Source organism: Saccostrea cucullata, unplaced genomic scaffold (genome assembly GCF_032062105.1).
Source record: "Saccostrea cucullata isolate Sc308-1 unplaced genomic scaffold, CSIRO_AGI_Scuc_v1 ctg3965, whole genome shotgun sequence".
Taxonomy (NCBI): domain Eukaryota; kingdom Metazoa; phylum Mollusca; class Bivalvia; order Ostreida; family Ostreidae; genus Saccostrea; species Saccostrea cuccullata.
The window spans coordinates 75,054-82,931 of record NW_026941087.1 but is presented as its reverse complement, the minus strand read 5'-3'; the positions used below and the strand labels follow the sequence as shown (position 1 = coordinate 82,931).

At 31.3% G+C, this 7,878-nt stretch overlaps 1 long non-coding RNA gene across 1 annotated transcript; it reads left to right on the top strand.

The window, feature by feature from the left end:
- The first annotated feature begins 3,732 nt into the window (after positions 1–3,732).
- LOC134257077 (uncharacterized) lies at positions 3,733–4,202 on the top strand. The gene is made up of 3 exons (XR_009989851.1): positions 3,733–3,797; positions 3,914–3,978; positions 4,081–4,202. It is a non-coding gene; the product is annotated as an uncharacterized LOC134257077 (long non-coding RNA).
- Positions 4,203–7,878: the final 3,676 nt, after the last annotated feature.

The following is a 7,878-nucleotide window of genomic DNA, read 5'->3' as shown; positions in this document are numbered from 1 at the left end:
AAACGACGACAGCGCCGGGTGATCATATATTGTCGTTTTTATTTTATAACAATTTGTTAAAAAATGAACGTACATGTATCAGGCTAAAATTTTCAAGATTTCTTTATTTTCTGTTGTTTTATGTTCCATATAAATTTTGAAAGCACAGACTACATACATGTAGAACTCAATTTATAGACTCAGTCAACGAACTTTTTGAAAACCCCTCGAATTTATTTGAAACCCTTATCAAAATTAAAAATTCTCTTTTAATTTCAAAGAAGTTGATTTATTTCAAAATAAGAATATATTAATTTCTTTTTTATTTAAAAATAGTAGACATCTTAAAGTACAAGAGAATTTGGTTTCTAGCAATGCGAGGACTAATTAAAAATCAAAATACTGAAAGTACTCATGGGAGTTAAACATAGTTATCTGAAAGATCTCACGGGAAGTATAGGAACAGTTTCATGCTTTCAGATTCAAGTCAGCTAGAACTGATTTGCTAGAGATACAACACGAAACATTAAAAATAATTTCTATTGCACTTGAATAGCCAAAATCATGGGGCTGCTTCTAAATTAGCTGCAGAACTGTAGCTGTCCGAAAAAAAAGATTTTGACAGACCGTAGAGCTACAGTGCCATCCATGAAAAAAACTGTATATTTATTGCGCACGAACAGTTAAGTTTAGTTCTGGATTTATTATTTTTAATTCTTACCTCAACAATTTGACCAAACCAAACAAACTACCCCAACCACCAAAAAAAGAAAATTCCAAACTCGAAAATACTATTTTGTAGGTAGGTTTCAAACTTCTTTCAGTACCATTTCTTACTCAAACTCAAACACTACCCTTATATTTCTGAAGCATTTGAATCCAAACGCCCCTACTCTCTTTAGAATGTGTACAAGATATTTGGTCCCAAGAAACAAACAAACAAACACTCTTTATATTCGATGTTACCATCACCAGACACTAGATTGTCATTTTTCTTTCTCTGATTAAAATAAGTATTTGCTATTCTCTTTTGGGTATGAATGTTTCTTTTCGGACATAATAATTAATTTTTATAGAACTCCGTGCTTATCTGTTTTATCAAATGTATCTATCTCAATCATTAAGTTTTGTTATTCCCTACTTTTAAATTTCATTTCAAGTAATTTTTTTATAGAAGTAAGTATCTGAATACTTTACATTTTGTTTGTTTTGCGTTCGATAATGTTTCAATTATATTGAGACACTACCACTTGTCGATGGAGCTAGCTACATGCAAGTCTACAAATTTTTACCTATACACGGCACTCAAAACCATTGAGTAGTGAGGGATCGTTTTGTGCAAGCATATATTGCGACATAGGATTTCGGTTTTTATGGTCTCATCGAAAGAGTTTATCTCCAAATGCATCCCACAGGATTCGAACCTGCGACGTAAGGATCAATTAACGCCTTATACATGTACATGTACTTTGAATCTCTAGAGCAAACTCTTTTAACAACTGCACCACGCGAGTGACACTTAAAGTTTGTGATTTTGATTTGATTCAAATGTAATTAAAAATCAGACATAGTTTAACGAGCCATTACAAGAAAAAAAAACAGCTGTAATCATGAGGTACGATCTTTGTCACAGATCGATCATTGGGATTATTATACCATTGTGTACGTGCACACGCATGTATTCATTAATTTTAACTGTTTTAATTATATAATAAAATCAAATGATAGATTTTATAAGGAAATACTGCAATGCAAGTACATACACATTTTTCAAGTTCAGATTTGGTGTTGTACACGAGACCAACTGAATGCTGATAAACTCATGAAACAAAGGATGTAAAATTAATGTCATTTGAAATTGTGAGATCGAATATCAACAACTTTAATGCTATTATTTTTTTCTCTTTACCAACGCAAAAAAATGAGTTGCATGTATCTGGTCTGACAAAAATTTTCCAGTCTAACAGATCATTTTACTTTTCAGAGCAAATAAATGTCTAACAGTGATATTTTCCATAGTATTTTTTTTTAGTAACGTTGTTCTGTCTCTTTATTGCTGAAACAAATTGAAAGAAGTTCGGTTAAACCTTAGCGTTCCTTTGACCTTACATCTTTGTTTACATCTCTATATTTAGACAATCGCGTCATTGTCAAACCAGTTAGACCAGTTGTTGCTCCTTTGATGACCTAGCACTTTTTGTAATGGAGCGTAGTGGAGTCAGCCGAGGATTGCCGAATGATAAATGACGGGACTTTTTTTCATACAGAAATCAAAATTTACGTGTCATTTCTCAAGAGAGATGGAAAAAAATATACTATTCAAATTAAGTTAAATAAAATCCTTTTTATTTGCTTTTACATCATTTATGAAAATTAGATAAGTTCAGGAAAATGAGATGGATTATTTTTATTGCGGAAGTTTTTTCGAGTTTATATAGACTGGTGCAAGTTTGTATTGAATGTCACAGGGGAGTAAATTGGGCGACACAGAAACACCACGACAATCGCTATATAATTAATTGTAAAATTACTGCGCTAGAAATCGCGTGACAACCTAGGGAGTCTGAACATAGTTCAACTCCCAATTAGGCGGAGGAGTTAAATCTTGAATCCTTCTTTTTATTGAAAGGTTTGAATAAATGAGTATATCAGACCGTATATATAGCCATTGATTAATCAGAAATTCGAAAAAAAAAAAAGATTAAATACCTGTAAAATGTATTGAGAGTAAGAAAATTGCTCGCAATTACAAATATATGTTCCTGCAAAAAAACCCACACAACTAAGTCTTTTTAAGGGTTTTGATGCATTCGGAAGGGCATATCTAAATCAAACGCCATAATTCGAAGGTTAGATATAGGTACTTGTGCTATTTTTCGAATGAGCAACAACGGAAATAACAAAAATACGTGGAGACATTGTACTCCGGTATGAACTGCATCCATAAGGTTACGTAATTTGCAAACGACGCAATAATGGCCTGACTTAATTCCAATTATTTTACTTCTGGTCCCTTATCTAATGTAAAAATCAGAACACAGATAAAACTGTTTAAGTTTGTCGTTAAGAAACTCAAATTGATGTTTGTTTTAAAACGCACTTATTTTGATTCAAAGCTTACGTGGAGGCCACAAGAGGATGCAGAAGAAGGATATTTTCCAGAAGTTCCTCAATTCTGATGGAATTATGTAAAATGTGAGAGACTTCTTACTTCGGGAAACATTGAGCATAAGCTTCCCTATCTAAGATTTTATACAGAGGATACATTTAATACATGTACTACAGATTGTAATATATACATTGTAAATTTGGTACATGGAAAAGCTTGAATGTATTAAATGTTTTCTGAATCAAAATGTGCTGTTAGATTGATTAAAATGTAACTAAAAATGAGCAAATTCGGAAATTGGCATATTTTATTAACTTCCTATCGGATCTATGTCTCCCATAACTTAAATAAAGCCAATAGTCATTCTGTGACAGGGGTGACAATATATTTTTATTGATAAACTTTTGCGTCTTTTAAAAAAAAGACCCCTCTCCTCAATACCATGGGCAAAAACGGGTCTCATCCTACAATGTACCCTGTCTTTTCCGTGTAAACAGGGCATTAAAAATAAAATTCCTTATATCTTCCGCTTTTCAATGACAAACGTATGGGTAAACACTCAGGGATACAAGCATAGAGTTTTCAATAACGTTTTCAACGCATAAATTGCCGCAAAATTGACCTTTATAATGCAATTTGTAAACCTTCTTTTTATTCATATGTTACTACCATGTAATCTGACTGCTGCTGAAACATCATGCTATGAAAGGTAAGGAAATGTATATTTTTTCCTTTGTTATGCAGAAAATTTTAATACCCGTATTCTTAAATGATTGAAGATGAAAAGAAATAGTCGCTTATCAATTAACTTGTTTTTATTTTTAGCTATAAATATGGCAAAATTGGGAAATGCTGTAAAAATCATTACTTAATAAACAATACTTGTAAAGGTTAGTTATTTTTTAAAGAAGAGGACGTTTTCAAGAGAAATCTTTTTTTTTTTTTAAATAGAGCATAATTTATATGATAGGGTAAAAAAAAATGTCTCTTAGTGTGTCCTTCCGGATGTCCTGAGTGTAATTGTTATCAATTCTGTGAGGGATTGGCGTACAGATCTGGATGTGATGCTGCCTGTTCTTGTCCAGACTGTAAACTTATGTTTGACTGTAAGCAAAATACAGGTAAAAGCCTCCAGCTATATACTCAATGATTTAAAAAAATATCCCTTGTAAAAGTATTAATACATGTACCCCCTGCTCTGAAGTAGAGGAGGTATACTATTTCACCCTTGTGTCTGTCTGAGAGTCAGTGTGTCTTTCCTTTACAAAATTTCTTCGCAGTCCTCTATGGAAATACTCATCGCAGGTGCTTGAAAGATTATCACAGTTTTTGTTTACGCTTGCAACAATTTTCTTTTTATGTGGGATCTATTTTTGTACGGATTTGATGTCAACTTCCTATTCATCATTGTGTCTGTTCGTACCAAATTTTCTTCGTGTAATTTGTAAATGGTATTATTTATAGGGATCGAAGGTGTACTTCTTTTTATATCCATGCCTCTGCCCGTACAAAGTTTACATTACATCTGAACTTGAGTATATTTGCATGAGCGTATATTCATATCAGAGCTGGAGTATTAATTTTATTATAATAAAACGAAGTATTTATTGCTACATTGATGTAGTGTAATATTTTCGTTGCATCAAAGACAACGTCCTTCGAAGAATATCACAATTAAATTTCAGTTTTTGAATATACAAGAAAATTTTGTTATACAATGTTAATATGTTTAGGTTAAAAGGTGAAGTATATTTCAGGTTTCATCACGAACACAGTCATGAATTTCAACACCTCTCTTCAGATGTCAACAACAAAATGGGAAGAAAACATTGAAAGCACAAATCCATCAAAAAGTATATTTCCACTTTCCAATCAAAGAAATGCTATAATTATCGTCGGAACTCTCATAACAGTTGTATTTTTGGTAATACTTAGCCGGGAAGTGCTGAAATTTCGCAAAATATCATTACAACCTCTACTGACGAATAGTGATGATCCACAACGTCATGAAAATGCAGATGACACTGATGTTTAAGCAGAAATTCTTCGAAGTATATAAAATTTGTAAATAGGCTACATATACATCAATGGTAGTGATGACAAAATTGTAAGCAGGGATTTGTATATATTTTTAAGTTTCTGTTGCTTTCAATGCCACTTATAAAATATTTCTATGTCGATATAGGAAATAGAGCAAGATAAATTTACGTTTCTTCCGGTCCACGTAAAAGGAGCGCCTCCGTATTGGTGAAAAAATCTCGGGGAGGACATTAAAGAGCATATAATAAATCCATGTAGAAGGTTTTTCTTGTGTAATTATTCTGCTTCCAAGAAGGACAAACTAAGGACATTATCTTTATTTAAAATGACAATCAGGTTTTCGGAGGATCTGGTCCTTGTAGACAATATAATTATATGCTCATATCAAATCAGAGACATTACCGGTAATTTTTGTGATTTGGGCTTAAAGCTTTTCATTTTTAGCATGAAGTTTAAAGATTCAAAACCAAGCTGTTTACTACTGAAACTTCAATTGAAGGAATGCAGGATATTGTATACTTACATTTGCATTTCTTTAACAGAAATAAATTTTTGAATTCGGGAAGTTTTGACTTATATCAAATATGCAAAGTCAGCTTTATTTGGAACATAATACATTTGAATCTTTCGACAATTTTACCGCTACATTTCATTTCCGGAAATCTGCATAGCATTTTCGACATTTTTTTATTTCATTTCCAACATTTAATTTTTTTTATTTCCGACATAATTTCTTTTTCATTTCCGGAAGTAGCCTTAGTTATCACCAAACCATTTTTATTCCTTGTAAGTTCGAATACTCACAACACTTACATATGTGCCCCAGGGGAAATTTATTATTCACAGCATTGAGAGATTGACAAAACTCATAAATTGGATTTCAAGGAGTCTTAAAATCTGTTACTAAAGGTACTATCTGAAAAATGTCGGAAATGAAAGAAATAAAAAAAATCCGGAAATGAAATCTAAAAAATGTTGGAAATGAAATGTTGATAATTACAAAAGTTTCCGGGAATGAAATGCAGCCAAATTTACATTGCTTATTGTCAAGCTTTATTCTACAGAGCTAAAATTCCGTCATATCACTCACATTCGTTTTTAGAATAGAATGCTCATTGATTACTGTGACAAGGGAGCTAGTTTTTGTTGAATTTTGTTGAATTCCTGAAAGAAATTAATAGATAAGAATACATTCTTAAATACAGAAAAGGATTTCATTACCATTACTAATTATCTTTGAAAAAAATTCTTTTTTTCGGTAACCAATTTTGTAATTATTTCAACTTTCCTCTTTCTTGCTAATTTTTAATTGTTTTGTTATCTTTTTTAAAGGACAGAGTTTAATACTTAAGCAAACATCTCTAGACTAATGCGTTTGTGTTGTAATTTTTAATAGGTCTATTTTTCAGCAGTGAAATCTTACTTTTAATGTCGTCAGTCATATATGTATTATTACTCTAGATTCCTGATTTTTTTTTTTTTTTGGGGGGGGGTTACTTATTTTTATAGAAAAATGGCTCTTCTTAGTCAATTCGCGGGAATAATTATTCGCTAAAAGCCAGTTGATCATTACAATTTACATAGATTTCAGCAACATGAATTTCGCGAGTGATGCTTTTCTTGGCAATTCCTTGCGTATCATCAGAAATATATTATAGTACTACATACTCCTTGTTGATATGCAAGGTGATGTTATAGAACAGAAGACATCTACGAATAAGAATTCAATGCTTATACATATTTAGATTTTTGTCCTTCCCTCACAATTGTTTTTTTCCTTAAAGTGCCTTTCAGAACTGGTGTGCTTAATGACTGATGTACTTTAAGACGTACATATAAGAGCCGTTTATGATGGAAAGAATACCAGAGTATATGGAGGGGAAAGTAAATTTAATAAATTCTAGGAATGTATTGTGCTTTTTTTTGTTCAAGTCAATAAACTGGGCAAAAAAGTTCTTATAAAACCAGTAAAATATGTTTTTGTTTTGGATAGCTGTGATTTATCAAAAAAAATTAATTCAAACATCTCTTTAAAAAGGATTAAGTATATTCTGAACTCTGACATCAGTTAATTTTCCAGGTCTTTCAAAATTTTAAAGCTTTTTTTAATCAGATATCTAAATTGCTATTTTTTATGTTCACAATAAGACTAAATCATATGCATGTACCATCGACTGATGTTACCAACAGGAAATATTAGAACTTCTATTTAAAGATTTTAAATATATTGTCATGAATATTTGAAAAAAAAAACATTTCCGGATTCTAATCATATTTGAACTAATTAAGAGGTACTGAGTTTCAAATAAACCCATTTTCACAAGTTTTGAAGCATATGACGCTGTTAAGTATGAGGTTTTGTTACCTTATCGTTTTTGTTCATTTACTACTTTTATGTTTCTGGAGTGCTGCCAGTTAAACCTGCTATCAAAGGTGAGGGCAATTAAATCCTTTTTTTTTTGGAATTTTTTTGATAATTATTTAATCTTAATTGATAAATGATATTAAATAAAATTACTGTTTTGTTTTAGAATTAACGATGGCAAAATCACAAAATGCTGTGCAAATTATTACTTAGTTAATGACACTTGCCGAGGTAAGTATTAAATATTAATAACGTCTTGTTAAAAATCATCAGCAATTCAATACTGTATACAGAGGAATTTTAGGAATATATAACAAAAATCTTCAAAAATCTTCTTCTCTAGAACAACCATGCCAGGAAAGATGAAACTGAAGTGGAAGCATGT